The 18,591-nt window shown below is 44.5% G+C and overlaps 1 protein-coding gene across 5 annotated transcripts in view; it reads right to left on the reverse strand.

Moving 5' to 3' along the window:
* Positions 1 to 18,591, reverse strand: part of MRTFA (myocardin related transcription factor A) — a 224,268-nt gene that overhangs the window by 15,778 nt on the left and 189,899 nt on the right. The window lies entirely within an intron of this gene.

Genomic DNA, 18,591 nt, shown 5'->3' on the forward strand with positions numbered 1-18,591 from the left:
GAGGGCCAGTCTGCTTTTGTCCAAGATCAACTAAAGGGACAAGTGCAGATTTATTTAGAAGCCTCACTCATTTCAAGTAGAAACAGTAGCAATCAGAGAGAAATCGACCGCTCAGTTTCACTTCTGCTGCCGCGCCACCCCGCCCCCAACTCAGAGCAGCTGTGAAACTGAGTACCGAAGATAATTCCTCTGGGCTTCTGCTGCGGTTGTGTGTGCTTGGCTACGGGGCCTCTAAAAGTAGCCAGGGCATAGATAGGACCCTATCCAGTCTGGAGCTCTGGGTTTCCTCTCCACCCCCCCTTCCCCCTCAGCAACAGCAGCCCAGAAGAAATGTCTCATCCGTGTTTTTGGTTTTGTTTAATTGCTTGAAGCCTGTTCCAGATTCTGACAGCAGGGGGAGCTCCATAATTAACAACTAACTCCAAGGAAAACCAGTTCGTCCAGGTTCCGTGCTCAGGCTACCCAGTCTTGGGCATTTCACATGGTAAGCAGGTATGCCTGCACCTACCTAGACTGTAAACCTGGTTCAACTCCAATGGCCCTGGAACACAGGAACCTTTAGCTGTGTGCTGAGGAGGAGGGGGTGTGGGGACCAGGACGGCAGACAACAGTATAAAGAGCAAGAGGAGACCTCCCTCCTCCCTGTCTGACATTCTTCCCAGGAATGGGAGCTGGTGTTCTTAAGGGCTTACTGTCTGCTTCCTATGTTAGCTCCATAAGTTCCGTTCCATCGGGCAGAGCTTTTGTCTCTTTCGTTTCTGGCAGAATCCCCAGTGTCCGGAGGGCCTGACAAAGTACACCCTCAAAAACTATTCACTGAACCAATCAATTAATGCATAGTCCATAAGGCAAAGACACGAATTGTACCCTGGAGCCCGAAGGTTCTGTGCTAGATCGAACTCTAGCCCTTCCTGCCGATTCTGGCTCCCATCCACGCTTCACAAGAAGTCCTGGGTAATGTGTCAAGGGGTTTTCTATGTTCTACTCCCAGGTCCCACTGACTAATACTGGTGTGACACTGGGGGTGGGGATAGGGATTGCAAGGACCCTGCTTTCTGGGCTTCATTTCTTCTCCTGGAGGATTTGTCTGTGGGAAGGTTCCAGGTGGAGAGTGGAGCTTGAGGGACCGAGTCTCTGGGCTGAGGGCATAGGCAGCAACAGCTCATAAAGATGATTTTCTACGTCCTACTTTGGTGAGGACTGACTGGGGGTCTGAGCAATACAATGACCGATCTCTTCCAGTCTGGAGCAAAGAAGAGTAAAGAAAAGATTGACAGAGGCGATGCGTCCCACAGGGCTAATGGCCCTCACAAACCACAGCCTCTGCTAAGCCTGGGAGGAGAAGGACATGGCACACACGGCTACCAATGCTGACAACACGCTATTTGTAATCAAAACAGAAGGCCCTGGACAGAGTAGGAAAAATGAAGAACAAAATTTTAAACCTTAGGAAAGGCCCTTCATACCCACTCTGAATCCACTCCCAGTGATCATCCTGCAGCCTAACAAGAGGCTCACAAGGTACACAGTAAGCACACCTTTGAGGAACAAGCTCAAAACAATCAATAAACTGGCACAGGTCTAGTTCTGTCTTCAATATAACACCCAAAGCGCAGCATTGGCCAAAAACTCAGCCTGAAGGCAGGAAGAGGCAGGAGAGATGGGGAGCAGGTGCACAGAGAGGCAGGAAGAATGTGATTACATTGAGGGGACTGCAACTAATGTCACACAAAAATGTGTATAAATTGTTGAATGGAAAAATAATTTGTTCTCTGAACTTTCTGCTAAATTACAATAAAATATTCAGGAAAGAGGGAGAAAATAAAAAGAAAATGCATTACTATGTTAAAAAAAACCCACGAGAGTGGTGTGCTCTGGATCTGGGGTGCGCTTCAAGCAGAGTGGAAATAGTCGGCGCCTGACTACTCACTGAAAGGCTGCGTAGGAAGGAAGGCTGGGCCTCTCTCCACCGGCTCGGTCACTGAAACCCAGTGGGAGAGCAGCTCTGTGCTGAAACACAAGGGGTTCTCATGAACTGGACTGGACTTGTTGGCAAGTTTCTTTAATCCTCAAAAAATGATTTTATTGGATGATGAATTCAATTCCCATATAGACAACAGTTTATCTGATAAAAACCTGGCTGGCTTCCTGTCTCACATGATGGGGTACATGAGATGCCCCAATTTGTGGGGAAACAGCTCATAAAGCATAGAATTTCTTTGGAAGAGGAGTATATGTCATCTTCATGTACAACGTGGTGACTTGACTATAGAATGCATGGATTTCTAGTTGGCCACACTGATTTAAGAAGATGTTCACATAATAGGAAGGAGTCCTGGTGAAGGTGGCTACAAGCTGCTAACCACAAGGTCAGCAGTTTGAATATACCAACTTCTCATGGGAGAAAGATGAGTCTATCTACTCCTGTAAAGATGCTCTGTCTAGAAAATCCACAGGGGCAGTTCTACTCTGATCTATAGGGTCACTGCGAGTCTACCAAAAGCACAAATCCACCTGTCTTGAAACAAGTACAGCCAGAGTGCTTCTTAAGATAAGACTGGTGAGACTTCAGCTTATGTACTATGGACATGCTGGCAGGAGAGACCAATCCTTGCAGAAGAACATGATGTTTGGTAAAGTGGAAGGAAAGCGAGAAAGAGGAAGGCTCTTAACAAGATGGATTGACACAGTGGCTGCATCAATGGGCTGCAGCACAAGAACGATTGTGAGGATGCTGCAGGACAGTGCGGTGTTTTCTTCTGTTGTGCATAAGGTCCTAAGAATCGGAGCTGACTTGATGGCACTTAACAAGGTAAGTAGGAATTGACTTGATGGCAGTGGTCTGGTTTTGAGAATATTAAGTATGAGGAAGAGACGAATACTACTGAGTAACTACTTGTGTGGAAGCACTTGTCTAAATGTTTTAGACATGTTGGCCGAGTTTAAATGCCTAATGAGTCCACTGTGGTCGGCAATGTTCTGTTTTACAGATGAGGCCAGGTTTAGGCTAGGCTGATAAATGGGAGCTAGGATCATCACCTCATTCTGTCTCTACTCAGAGTTCTAGGTTCTCCTCAGAGTTGGCTTCTTAACTTCAAACAAAGAACTGAGTGAAGGGTGGGCAGGTGGGTGGTTCAGCTGCACACATAGCTGATATGCAGACTGTCAGAAGACGTGGAAAGGTTAGTTCTGCTCAGCACTGCACATGCACAGCCATGAGGATGAGTGGCTGCAGGAGAAAGAAACCTGGGGGTTGACATGGAGCCCAAGGAGCGGCTTTCAGAAGACACGAAGAGAAGAACAGAGGGGATGAGAAGGTCAGGGTTCCTTAGCTGGTCAGGGGCTGGTCAAGGACTGCTAATTACCAATCCCCAAAGACTGCCTCATTTTGTAACAATCATAAGTTTGCCAAAAGCACCTCAAAGAGGACCTTGAGTTCTGCTTGTCTCTGAGGAATGCAGTGCTGGGGAGGTAGATGCAGGAACAAGCCATTGTTTGGGGGGTAATGAGTGAAGTGCACACTATCCCAAGCCCAGCTCTGTCCTCCTTTCACCCTCAGCCTAGTCTGGCGACAGCACCAGTCCTCTCCCTCCCTGAGGATCCCACCACAGCTGGCACTGCTCAGCTGCTCTTTCCCCACTTGGAGGCTTGCTCCTCAGCGGCAGGCTCAGCCATGGACGTGGGTGCAATGGCCCCTTCGGCCGAGGGATTTGCGGGGCCAGAACTTGGGAGTACCAGTCCTCCTGGTGTGCTAGTCCAGCTGGTGGATCCATGATCATGGATGGTCCTGTAGAGCAGTGGGGGGAGGGTGCTGTGGTCAGCCCTGGCCATCTGACTGTCAGGGAGAACAGCAGTGGGTACTAGCACATGACAGCTGCAGTTAAGGAAAAACACCAAAGGATACAGTTGCCCCATCTGTGGCCAACGGCAAGGGCTGCATTCTTTTTTTTAATCGCTTTATTAGGGGCTCATACAACTCTTATCACAATTCATACAAACATCAATTGTGTAAAGCACATCTGTACATTCATTGCCCTCAACATTCTCAAAACATTTGCTCTCCACTTAAGCCCCTGGCATCAGATCCTTATTTTTCTCCTTCCTCCCCACTCCCCCATCCCTCATGAACCCTTGATAATTTATAAATTATTATTTTGTCACAATAATAATCTAATAGTCTTATAATAATCTAATAATAATATCTTGCCCTGTCCAATGTCTCCCTTCACCCACTTTTCTGTTGTCTGTCCCCAGGGAGGACACATGTAAAGGGCTGTATTATTGGCCATCACCTCCCTCCTCTTCCTCCTCGTTGCTTTTGGTGCCACTAGGATCCAGGCAGGAGATTTACTCCCTCAGAGATTTCATTTTCTTAGAGCACTTGGTGGAATCAATGCCCAACCTGTCAGTCAGCAGCTGAGCACTGAGCCACTGCATCCCTGGCTCCATGTGTGTGTGTGTGTTCGCACGGACAAGTGCACAGACCCAGACTGTCACTGGTCAGATGGTGGGTCTTGGTTTTTATTGCCACCCCCTGGGAGCTATCCCCTTGGAACACTTGTGCTGTTAAGTGAACAAAGGAAAGCTCAGGAAAACCCACCAAGCTCCCCATGGAAAGCAAAGCCACAGAGGGGACTAAAAGGTGGATGGTGCCTGGTTATGATGTCAATTCCACACATGGGTCCACCCCTGCCTGGCTACCTTCTTTCGCCATTATTACCCAGTTTCTTTTCCCCTTACATGTTTGCTGTTTTAACTAAATGCAGCCACTTGTGAGTTAAAAAAAGAGAGAGAAAACGGTTTCCTTTTCTTTCGTTCTTACTGTCAGAAGAGGCAACGCTGTGTGTCTGAAGGGCCTGGCAGCTTCCAGTGCAGGAGGCCCAAGAGCAGACATGACTTGGACTGACCCAGCACTGACCGAGAAGTCTGAGCACCCAGGAAAGTCAACCTGACCCAGGCACACAGGACACAGCTAGCCAGTACTCTCCCCATGGCACCCACCCACCCACCAACCACCAGCAAGTCGACTCTGACTCACAGCAGCCCTAGCCAGCAGAGAACTGCTTCCCAAGGCTCCAGAGTTTGTAAATCTTCATGGAATTTGACAGCCTCATCTTTCTTGCTGGTGAGTTTAAGCCACAGACCTTGTGATTAGGGAGCCAGCAGTCACCCACTGCACCACCAAAGCACCTTCCACTGCAGCAGCCACCGTAAACATCTAAGGCCCATCTTCTAGCCTCCGCAGAGCACTCTGGAACTGCCTCTCCGTGGGGGATGCCAGCAATTAACCATTAAGTCTCATTATGATCATTAAGGAATATGGATGAGGTGTGTGGGTCACAATAGCACTTAATTGGGTTTTAGTATAATGAAAAAGATGGTTCTCCTCCTTGAGAAAAAAAACAGGCCCAAAGCACGCCAGATCCTCTGACAGAGAGGAGGCTCCTCTAGGGCTCTTGAGTGCCAGTGTCCAAGCAACCTTTCATCCAGGCAAGCCTCTGGGTCAGAGGAGACCAGTGGAGAACCAGAGATATCCCCACACAGCCAACAACGGTCAACTCCTATACTAGCTCCTGGAGGCCACAGTTCCAGCCCTCTGATAGAACTCATGGGTTGGACGAGGAAAAAGACCAACTACTGCAATATAAGATGAGAGTGCAACCAAGAGGGTAAATGGAAATGTGCTTTTAAAAAATTCTTCCCATTAAATACAACAAAAAATCCTGAAGTAATAATAAAACAAAGAAGAATGGAAACAAGAAAGATTGGAAAAGTGGAAAGAAAGCAGACTTTGGGATCTGGGGCACAAGGAACAAAACAGTCCCTTGGGTGGTATAAATAAACAAAACCAACTCACTGCCATCAAGCTGATTCCAAATCATAGCAACCCATGAGAGGGTACCCCCCAAAACACAGAATGCTTTAAAAACTAGGTATTTAATTTTTTTTTTTTTTACAAAACAACCTTATTGTCTTCAAAGTATTCTCCATTATACTTAATACATTTATCAAATCTGTGGTTCCATTCTTGGGAACATTTTTCAAACTCATCTGTTTGGATGGCTGACAGCACCTCCCTTGTTTTTTTCCTTCACCTCTTCTATATTGTCAAATCACTGTCCTTTCATGTTCCCCTTCATTCACAGAAACAAAAAGAAGTCGCATGGAACGAGGTCAGGTAAGTAAGGTGCGTGGGCAAGAGGCATGCAGTTTTTGCCAAAAACTGGAACACTGAGATGGCTGCATGAACAGGTGCATTGTTGTGGTGGCAAAACCAGTCTCCTGTCTGCCACAAATCAGGCCTTTATTGTCGCACACTGTTAAGCTTTCTTTTCATAACCTCTAAATAGAAAATTTGATTAACAGTCTGACCTGGTGGAAAGAACTCCAAATGCACTAGAGTTTCCATTTTTTGTTCATTTGGTAAGTTGACAGATGTGCAGAATGAGGTTTGTCATCAATCAACATTTCAAGGTACGCTTTAATTTTTCCCATAGTGCTGTCCTTGTGAGCTGTGTTCAATATCACAAGTGTTTCTGCTGCATTTTTCCTGAGCAGGAAACAAAACTTCACAGCTGCATGTGGTTCTCTTAAATTGGCCAACACACACACACACACACACACACACACACACACACACACACACACAAACAAACAAAGTTTGAGTGAAACTGCTTTTAGGAAAAAATTCACTGTGACCAGACAGAACTGTCCCAGGTGACGCCAATGGGTGCACTAACTCAGAACGAGTTGCTTGATGCTTGCCTAGCAGGAAAAATTCTTACTATGGGGTTTGTTTGTTTGTTTGTTTGTTTGTGGGGGGTGTTGCCCCTGTGGGTTTCCAAACAGAAAGCCTGATCTTCCTCTCTCGCTGAGGCTGGAGCAGCTGAGCAGGGCAGCAAACTTTTTCGACAATAACCAATCTAATCTAGCGAAACCAAAACCAACTGCACTGCCACTGAGTCAACTGTGACTAGTAGCACCCTATACAGGATTTCCAAAGCTGTAAATCTTTATGGGAGCAGATAGTGAAAGAGACAAGCTCGCATCACCACATTTAAGCAGAACTGTCCCAAGAACACTTTTCCCTGAGGCATTTCCCAGCCCCCTCGGCCTGGCCTGAGGAAATCTGTTCTAACACCACAGGGGATGCAGGTTTGTAAGTGCCTTCAGAGCCATTCTTGTTTAAACCACCCCTCTCCCCTTATCAAGAGATGCTGTAAGTCTGTCTTCTCAGGGGCAGGAGTGTCCATTACCCTCCCCCAGAGGAGGACAAGCTAGAGAGGAAATCCAGGAATGGGGATCACAAACTAAGGGGCCTGAAACTTTACCTAAATATCCTTTTGTTTGACTTCTGTCAAGACCACATGGTGATAAATGTATTTTCACTTGCCGATTCTTCTGTTTTCTACCCTCCCTGAATGACATAAAAGAAAATCGGCCAGGAAAAAGGGGACTGCAGTCTGGAGAAAGGCTCCCTTTGACTATTTCCGCTGCAGCCCAGGTGAGCCCGATATTAAAAATAGACTTCAATCATTCTAATTGGACCTTGTAGTGGTCTTCTTTTATCTGAACCCGCAACATGTCTCATCTTTCTCTTGCAGAGTGGCTGGTGGGTTTGAACCACTGTCCTTTTGGTTAGCAGTCCAACATTTACCCATCACGACCAGGGTCCTTAAAACTGGCCTACAAAGATGAAGTGGGGAGTCTAGCCCTCCACCCTCATAGCGCTAAAGAGTGGTAAGCCAACACCCTGAGTAGAGGTCAGAAGGCTAAGTAAGATTTTCATCCTGCCAACCAATAATAAAATCCCCTGATAACATAGTGGTTACTTATTGGGTTGCAAACTGAGGTCAGCAGTTCAAAACCACCAGCTGTTCCTCAGGAGAAAGATGAGGTTTTATACTTTCCTAAGGAATTATAGTCTCAGATGCCCACAGGGCCAGTCCTATAGGATCACCACGAGTTTGGAATCAACTTGATGGCAGTGAATTTGGTCTCCCTACAGAGTAAGTGGAGACCACATTGGAAGTGTAAACCTGCTCTCCCAACCTGCAGTGATGAGGCAGCTCTCCCCCTACCCACTGGGCTGGTATCAGAGGACGACTGCTATAAAGTCAAGACCTTCAATGTGGACAGGTGGTAACGAGGTCATCACCACCACAGTACCAGTGGAGGCCAATTGGGACGATGGACTTACAATTCCCATTCAGCAATCACAAACCATCCCTCTGTCACCCTGACTCGGGGAGTCAATGGATGCTGCATGGGGAACCTAAGCTTCTATTTACTCCTGGGGAAGATGAGGCCATGCTAGAGCAAGCCACTAAATAAAAGGCCCAAGACTATCTAAATTATCAGAACATATTACAAAATGCCCATGTTCTGATTGAAAAAAAATCACCATACCCCAAACCAGGTAGATTTAAAATTAAATGGAAAAAAAGACAATTAAAAGCTGTCAAGATAAATATGACAGAGATGCGAGAATTATCTGACAAAACTTTAAAGCAGTCCTGATAAGACATATTTAAAAGACTTGAACAGGTACAAATATACTTGAAACGTGATAAAATAAAAAGCCTCAGTAAAGAGAAAAATATCTCAGCAGAGAATGAGAAGATATAAAGATGAACCAATGGGCATTTTAGAACTAGGAAGGACAATAAGAAATATAAAAAGTTAAGTGAATGAGCTTAAGCACAGAGTGAGAGGGCAAAGACAGACATCAGTGAACTGGAAGACAGAACAAGAGAAATACCCAACCTGAGGAACGAAAGAAAATAGACTAGAAAACAATGCAAAGAAATTAAGGTCTGTGGAGTATCAGAAGATAAACTCAAAGAAATAAATGCCAATTCGTGCCAACAAAACACAAAGAAAAAAATCTTGGCAGCACATTTCTCATCAGAAATGTTGGTGGCCAGAAGAAAGTGGTGCAGCATTGTGCCCTCCCCTCCCTACAGCTGTTACTAAAAGGGTGCATCCTGAGAACCTTTGTATGCTTATTCAAGGATTTTAACCACGGGAGTCAGAAATAACTTCAAACTTGATGTTTCATGTTAAAAATTGAGCAGAACATACCTGATAAATGGCATATATTCTTTACACACACGTGTCTGTATTCACCAAAACCCCACACCAAATCAGTCACAGCAGGTCGACTTCTACCCATACTACTCCATAGGGTTTTCAGGGCTGTGACCTTTCGGAAGCAGATCACAAGCCTTTGTCTTCTGATGCACCTTGGGCTGGGTTTGAACTACACACACTTTGGTTAGTAGGCAAACACTTAACTGTTGGTGTCAACCAGGGGCTCACATCCCCTTTCTATGTGCCACCTTTTTCTTTTTCTAAACTTCCAAAATCACCCAAGTAGCAAACAATGGATAGCCCTGTAATGCTAACTTGATGTATCAGTTATCTTCAGCCATATTTGTCTCTCTTGGGCACACCCACATTGACAATTTTTATGGAATGCTTGAAAGGAGGCTGCAGATCTCTATCAGGGCACCTCATCTCTACATTTTTCAGGACACATTTCCTAAGGACATTTCCTTACATACACTGACATATCTTCACTAAAATGAAGAAAATTATATTAATTCAAGAATATAATCTAATTTATAGTCATTATTGTTCCCTGTAGTTTCATAATTTCATGTCAACTTGATAAGTATGGAGATGGAGTCAAGCCTGCCAATCAGGTCATAGCCTGATATGATGCCTCCTTGTGGGTATGGCCGTCTCATGAGGATTCTGGGAACTTCCTCTTTCTTGATTCTCCCATCAGAAGAGGTGGGTCTCTCTCTGTGCTTCCCTTTCCTGCTTTTGAGACACTCAGAGAGCCTGAGGAGCCATGTGGACACCTGCACCAGTGCTGAAATGCTTCCACTGCCACTAGATCCACGGTATTTTTCACCCACCGGCTTGTGATTTTCCTGAATTTGGCATCATTGTGAGTGGCTACGTGAGTCTGAAGAGGAAATGATGGACTAGTACCACAGACATAAGGGCTAATATTAAACTTAAGGACTTGATCTGGCCTGGGCTGGGATATTTTCTCAATATACAATTGTCTTTGATATAAAGCTCTAACACATGAGTGTCTCTGGATTTGTTTCTCTAGTCAACACAAACTAACAAATTCCCCTAAATGACTTTTACAGTGGTTTGGAATTCCCTCTCAATCTAGTAAATAATAGAGAATCATGAACGGCATTTGGTCATTGCTTCTTTAGTCTCTTCATCTAGAACAGTTCTCTTGCCTGATTTCCTTTTTCAGGATGCTAACTTAATTATCTAAGCCAGTTTTCATGCAGACTGTCCAGTGCTCCCTCGAAGCAATGATGGCAATTTTTCACCTTGCTTAATTTGGACAAGCCATCAGGAAAGACTGGTCTCCAAGAAAGAACACCAGGATGGATTAACAAATAGCCTCAACACCATTAACAGAGAGGGCTACAGGACTGGTCCCAATTCAAGGTATGCTGACCCCCTCCATAGAAGAAAGCACTACAGAGGTCAACACTGAAGCTTGGGCTGAGAAGAAGGGCTGGCCCATTCTGCCTACATTAGAGCAAACTAAACGAAGAAAGCGAGAGTGCGGTCTAGACCTCATTCTGATACACCAAGTCCTGAGGAAGATGTCCCTGCTTGCAGTAGCTAAGGCACAGAGAGGGCTGCAGGGCTGACAACAGCTCGAGAAATGATGTCCCCACAGTGGAGCATAGCATTACAGAGGACAATATTGGGGACACATGTGGGAAGTTAGTCTGGTCTGAACCCCTCACAGTGGGGTGGAACAAGAAGGGGACATAACAGACTACCAATGGGAGCAAGTTCTGAAGCCCCTGAGGAATCCCAAAAATAGACCAGTCTTGGAAAGGGCAGTGCCCAGAGCCCTGCTGGACTGGTGAGGAGATAGTCATAAAGGTCAGTGGACAGACCTGGAACTATATAGGTTTGGTTTTCTTGTTGTTGTTGGTTGTTTGTCTATTGCCTGGTGTTTTGTCTTCATTGTATCTTTTTTTTTTTTTTTTTGGTTAATCTATATAAAGATAGGCATGAGAAGCAAGCCTGAGGAGAAAGCAATGGAACGGACAATTCTGAGGGGTCTCGGGGGAGGAGGGGGTAGGGGGGGTAAGGGGTGTGGAACAAACAAGGTCATGGGCAGGGGAACAATGGCGGCAAGGGGGCATAGAGTTCCTGGTAGTGGTGGAGCGGCCATAATCTAGCCATCAGGAATTACTGAGAGGCAAATGAAGGGTGAACATGATAGTGAGACAAGAGGAAGGTAAAGGAAACAGGAAAGAACTAGGAAGCAAAACTATTTATAGAGGTAGAAACATAGGGGTGTACATATATAAATATATTAATGCATAAAAATATATTTATATGGCAATACATTGAGGCAGTGGATGGATTCTGGGCCTCTATTTAAATATTCCTTCAACACAAGAACACTTTGTTTTAATAATGTGGCATTGGGTGATGCCCACCATCCTGACACAATTGCTGAAGACAAACTGGGTGCATACACAAATGTGGTTAAGAAAGCAGATGGTGCCTGGCTATTAAAAGATACAGCAGCATCTGGAGTCTTAAAAACTTGAAGCCAAGCAAGTGGCCATCTAGCAGGGAAGCAACAAAGCCCACATGGAAGAAGCACACCAGCCTGTGTGATCATGAGGTGTCTACGGGGACAGGAATCAGAAGTTCAAAAACAAACAACCTCATCGAGGTGAGGGAGAGGGGTCAAGGTGGAGATCCAGAGCACTTCTGTGGATAACTGGACGTTCTCATGCAGAAGGGCTCCATGGAGGAGAAAATGCATCAGGGCAGTTTAGCTGACAAACACACAACACTCCTCTTGTTCTTAATCCTTCCTCTCCCCACTATTATGATCTTTGTCCTAGCTCGCAAATCCCGCTAGACCAGTGTACATACTGTGGCACAGACAAGAGCTTTCAATGTACGGAATTCAGGAAAGAATTCAGGAAAGACAAACCCCCTCAGAATCAGTAATGGGAATAAAAATTCCAAGTGGGTATTGGAAGGGAAGAAGGAGGAAGGGGGTGAAGGAGAAAACAGATAGCAATGACGGCAGAATAAGAATGAATTCCAGGATAGTAGGTGAAGGGATAGAATGGGTGGTGTAAGATGTGTATAAATAATAACAATACATAATATATTGAGGGTTTGCAGGGGTGGCAGGGTGGGGGGAGGAGGACAAAAAGAGGAGCTGATTGTCAAAGGAGTCAAGAAGAAAGATAATGTTTAGGTATTGGTGACACCAACAATTGTTCATGTCCATGTGGTATAATGAATGTATGGATTGTTATAACATACGTAAGAGCCCCCAATAAAATGCTTTATTAAAAAATAGCCTCAACCATGGATTCAAACATATCACTGACCATGGAGAAGGTATGGTGCAGGATCATCTTTTCCAATCAACCTTTTCTTCTGTGAGACACAAGATCTTTCCCAGTCAGAGTCAACGCAATAGCACTGAACAACAGGGTTGAAAAGGACTTTATGGGTAGTGAAGATAGCTAATATACTCAGCTGCTAACCCAAAGGCTGCAGGTTCGAGTCTACCCAGAATCACCTCAGAAGAAAGGTATGCCATCTCGTACTGAAAAATTGGCCACCGAAAACCCTATAGAGCCCAGCCATACTTTGATACACAGAGTAAATTAAAGTCAGATTTGATGCAACAGTAAAATGGGCTTTTAATAGTTGAGAATGAGTTACCTGAGATCACATTCTAATTAATTGTCAAATGAAGATTGAACCTTGGTTATTCTGTCCCCAAACTGAGATCTATTAAAATTTATGTATAATCAGCATGACAGAAAAAAAATACAACCTCAATTAAGTATCCCTCTGACACACAAACAATGTGACAGTTAAAAAACAAGTCTACTAACTAAATTGTGATTTTAATTCACGTTTTCACATTTTGTCTTATACCTATTTCTTTGGAATGAAACACTGCCTGGTGAAGGCGGAAGAACTGAGGATTTATTTAACTTTAGAAAATGTCAAGGGGCCATGTACTCCTTTTCACTCTCGTCCTTCTCTTGAAGGGACCAACATAGCAGAAGAGGGTATCAATGTAATGATCACACTCCATCCAAAGTTAACCCCACCCACATCCACTGGCTCAAGGACAAAACTTTGTCACACAATTCTCGGCACCCTCTACTTCTACTAGGGCTATCCTCTACGTCTGCTTCCTGGGGAGAAGAGACTAGCAACATCCAGGCCAATACCAACAATGAAAAGGGAGGGGATCCCAGTGTGGACAAGAACCACTGGCATGACAATGCCCTTGGAGTGCAAGCAGCTCTCTGGAGTGCAGACTTCTCTGCGCTTTATCCTTCAGGAAGCTCCGTAAGTCAGCCTGATGGCAATGAAACTTGGAAGTCAAGGAGGGCTTGTAGGAGAAAGGGAGGAAGAGATCTGCTACATCTCCACAAACAAGGGAAAGTAAAAGGGCTCTTACTGGGGATGTGATGGGTTTTCTCAAAGAGCCCGTGTCAAACTTTCAATTCCACTGGCTACGTGGGTGCCTACAAACAAGTACATAGTGTTCATTTCCTGAAACTTTCAGCCGCAGAGCAACTACAAGTGGGAGCTTCCAAAAAGTCTGTAAAATACGGAATTAAAAGATAATGAAAATTTCCCATGAACATTTGAAGCCTCTTTGTACAAGATATGGATTTCTGTGAGTCAAAGAATCAGAGCTTTTTGCCCATTTTTCATTCCTTAAAGGGGCCTTCATTCAGATGGAAGGATCCTACACCCCTGCTGTCTGCCTCTGAGGCCTGGTGATGGACGCAGTGAAAGGCAGCTACAGAAACGCTGCCCTTGGGTCATAGCAGGAAATGGGTCACCCATGCACAGGCCAACTCTGTCACTGGTGCATAAGGATTTACACTGGAACCAGGGAAGCGGTTTTCCTTAGGCTTTCATCTCCAGGCAGAGCAGGGCCTCTTAATGGGGGGCACGCCAGCAAAGAGCATCTTCACCCTTAAAACCAAATTCACTGACGTCCAGTTGATTCCAACTCACAGTAACCCTGCAAGACGGGCTAGAACTGGCCCAGTTGGTTTTTGAGACTATAATTGTTTACAGAAGTAGAAAGCCTCATCTTTCTCCCAGAGTGGCTGATGGTTTCAAGCTGCTGACCTTGAGGTTAACAGCCCAACACATAACCGATATGCTATCAGGGCTCCTTCTTCAAAGTCACCCCTAACCTCAACCTTCCGAATTACTGGCATGTGCATGCTAAGATTGACCAAGGAGAAACAACACATGAGAAATTAAGGAGTTCTGATTTACCCAAGGGTTATTACAACAGAAGTGGCAACAGGGAACTAACCAAGAGGTGGGTGATTGTCCGAATTAAACAAAGTGAAAGTGTTCTGCAAACTGCTAGCAGCTTATTAAGCTTGAGATTGTCACTTAATTCTTTCTTCATACCATCCTTCTCCTACAGGCAATAGTGGAGGTATGGGGTCAAATGCTAAGAGCTAACTGGGCTTGATGTCTTGTTTTCTCTTTCTACTTTTGGCTGACACATTAAAATGCCTACCAAAGTATACTGCAACCAAGACCATTAACCAGAGTTTTGTGAACACTCCAAGGGCTGATCATGAGCATGAGAACCAGAACTGAGCTCATGTGAATCAGAAGATGAGTCTAGGTGACAGGGTGTGAGGAAGAGAGCACACTCTGAGGTGAGCAGAGATTCACAGCAGCAGTCAGAAACGCTCTTTGTACACATCCTGTTTGGGTTACCACCACACCTGCTTTGGTATCTGGGCTGTCATCCCCACCCAAACCAGCAGGAAAGCAAACTACCAAGAATAAATGTCAAAGGGGATGAACAGTGAAGACGTTATGCTAAGCGAAGTCAGGTTGGTGACAAAAGGCCTTGTATTATGTGATCCCACTTACAACAAATATCCAGAATGGGCAAAGATAGAGAGTACAAAGTTGGTTAGTGATTCCTAGGGGCAAGGGAGGAGGGGCTGTGAGTGTGTTAAGGGTGATGGTTGCACAATATAATGATATCACTGAATTGAACATGCAGAGAATGTTGCAACAAGAACGTTCTGTAATACATATTTTTAACCACTTTTTTAAAAAGTCGGGACTTGGGGTACTAAATCTCTTCTTTTTCAGATGCACATGCTACCCCAGAGCCTTCTATTCTGACCCAGTGGTAGCAAGAGAGGCTGTTCTACTTGCACGCTGTCATGTACAATAGAAGCATCAACAAGCATGGTGATTCCACAATATTAGAATATTAGGGTCAAATATTTTCAACATGGTCTTAAAACAGATTGAGGCTTCTTTCTGATAAAGGAGGGGGCTTTGAAAAGTTCTTAACAAATGGAGCTAAAGGATAATGGAACTACCCCACAGATGTTTCGAAGCCCCCCCTTGTATATTCCAGCTATGTTTCTATTTGGACCTCAAACTGCAGCCAAGTCTAAGGATCCAGACTGATAAACTAACACTCCAGAATCTACTTGGTGGGTGGTAAAGTCCAACAACTCTTTTTTTTTTTTTAAGCTGTAACCTCTTTTAAAGCCCCATAATCAGGGTGCTCATATAATTTGTTTTATACAAGCTTCAAACTATCTTTGCCCTTTTGCAAATAACATTCTAGTAGGCTTAAGAATTTAAATCACCACTATTCTCAGATGTCAATGGGTATCCCCAACATGTGATTTTCAGTGTTTGGGTCAAGTTAATAACTAGCAAAAACAAGTGATTTTCTAATTTACTCCATTTCGTTCATTATCTTGAAAAGTTGGGCTATGTAATATACTCTAGAACACATTATTGCGTGAAACGAAACATCTACTATACTTTTTAGATAATACATTGCATCGAGAACTCATAGTAGGAAAACTAAGCTTGATGATCTGTGTCACAGAGTTACTGCTGGAGTCTTGGGATTCAACAACAAATACGCTCAGAATATAACATATAGTAAATCACACCAGATTACTACTTCAGGATTTGTTAGCAATTGGCCAAGGAGGTGTTCTCTTTGCAGCCACTGACTACTGTGGCAGAAGCACACCCTGCACAGCGGGAAGAGATGAAGACTGATGACATCAATCTCAGAGGCAACATCAACAACTCTCATGAGATCTGACTTAGAAAGGAGATTCCTGAGGCCATAGGTTTAACACAATTTGCTCTCAGTTTCAGATCTAGGGATCAGCTTAGCCCATTCCTGAGTCCCATGTTTCACTACGGTGCTTAGTAAATGCCATTTGAACCTGGGATGCATCTACCTTACAATGTGTCACATTCCTGTAGTGGGGATACCTCATCTCATAGGGGGGATTTTATGAAAAATGGGAAAATAGCTCTTTTATCCAAGGATATCTGTCAATCTGGTAGGGTGAGCGTTTATTAACAAGCTGAGTGTCTGCAGTGAGGGAATTGCACCCAATCTGACCCCACCACACCGAGGCAAAACACTAAGGGCATGCAGCAGAACAGCAAGTGGAGTTGAGCAAGGAAGTCCTGAGGAAATACCAAACAAACATAGACTTTGGGGCCAGAGAGTGGACACCCCATCAGACTTGACTGGACAACACTCCTAAAGGTCAACAAACAGACCTTGAGCTACTTACAGGCTTTTCTCTGTTTTTTTTTGTTGTTGTTGTTTTGTTCTCTTTTGTTGCTTTGTTTTGCTCTGGTGAGGATGGTGTGGGAGACCTGGTAGGGCTTGATCAAGGGCAATGTAACTGGGAGGAATTACTGAAACCCACATGAAGGCTAAGCATGATAGTGGGACAAGAGGAAAGTAAAAGGAAATAGAGGAAAGAACTAGGAGGCAAAGGGCATTTATGGAGGTCTAAATACAGTTATGTACATATGTAAATATATATCTGATGATGGAGAAATAGATCTGTGTGCATATATGTATAGGGTTAGTATTAAGGTAGCAGATGAACATTAGGGCTCTACTCAAGTACTCCCTCAATGCAAGAACACTTTGTTCTATTAAACTGGCATTCCATGATGCTCACCTTCCCGATATGATCGCTGAAGACAAATGTGTGCATAAGCAAATGCAGTGAAGAAAGCTGATGGTGCCCGGCTGACCAAAGATATAGAATCTGGGGTCCTATAGGTTGGAAGATAAACAAGGGGCCATCTAACAACAAAGCCCATATGGAAAAAGCACACCAGCCTGTGAGATCACAAGGCATTGAAGGGATCAAAGATAGGGGGGAAAACATCATAGGATTGTGAATAAGTGGGAGTGCGGAGTGGGGACCCAGGGCCCATCTGTGGGAAATTGGACATCCCCTTGCAGAAGGGCTGTGGGGAGGAGATGAGCCAGTCAGGGTGCAGTGTAGCAACAATGAACTATACAATTTTCCTCTAGTTCTTGAATGCTTCCTCTCCCCCACTATCATGATTCCAATTCTACCTTACATATCCGGCTGGACCAGAGGATGTACACTGGCACCGATAGGAACTGGAAATACAGGGAATCCAGGGCAGATGAACCCCTCAGGACCAGTGGTGAGAGTAGTGATATCGGGAGGGTGGAGGGAAGGTGAGGGAGAAAGGGGGATCAGATTACAAGGTCTACATATAACCTCCTTTCTGGGGGACAGACAGTGGAGAAGTGGATGAGGGGAGACGTCGGATGGTGTAAAATATGACAAAATAATAATAATTTATAAATTATCAAGGGTTCAGGGGGGAGAGGGAGTGAGGAAGGAGTGGAAAAAATGAGGAGCTGATACCAAGGGCTCAAGTAGAAAGAAGGTGTTTTGAGAATGATGACGGCAACATATGTACAAATGCGCTTGACACAATTGATGCATGTATGCATTGTGATAAGAGTTGTATAAGCCCCTAATAAAATGATTAAAAAGTAATTAAAAATAAAGAACTTGTTTAGGAAAAAAAAGATAGAGAGTCTGGGGTCTTAAAGGCTGGAAGATAAATAAGTGGCCATCTAAATGAAAAGCAACAAAGCCCACATGGAAGAAGCACACCAGCCTTTGTGATCACCAGGTGTCGATGGGATCAGGTATCAGGTCTCAAAGAGCAAAAAATCATATCATTGTGAATGAGGGGGAGTGTGGAGTGGAGAACCAAAGCCCATCTGTAGACACAACTGAACATCCCCTTACAGAAGGATCTCGGGGAGGAGACGAGCCAGTCAGGGTGCAGTATAGCAATGATGAAATATACAACTTTCCTCTATTTCTTTTATGCTTCCTGCCCCCACTATCATGATCCCAATCCTACCTTACAAATCCGGTTAGACCAGAGGATGTACACTGGTAGAGATGAGAGCTGGAAACACAAGGAATCCAGGACAGATAAACCCCTCAGGACTAATAATGAGAATAGCTATACCAGGAGGGGAAGGGGAAGGCAGGGTAGAAAGGGGGAACAAATCACAAGGATCTACATATAGCCCCCTCTCTGGGGGACAGACAACAGAAAAGTGGGTGAAGGGAGACATCAGAAAGTGTAAGACAAAATAATAATTTATAAATTATCAAGGGTTTGTGATGGAAGGGGGTG

Source organism: Tenrec ecaudatus, chromosome 6 (genome assembly GCF_050624435.1).
Source record: "Tenrec ecaudatus isolate mTenEca1 chromosome 6, mTenEca1.hap1, whole genome shotgun sequence".
Lineage (NCBI taxonomy): Eukaryota > Metazoa > Chordata > Mammalia > Afrosoricida > Tenrecidae > Tenrec > Tenrec ecaudatus.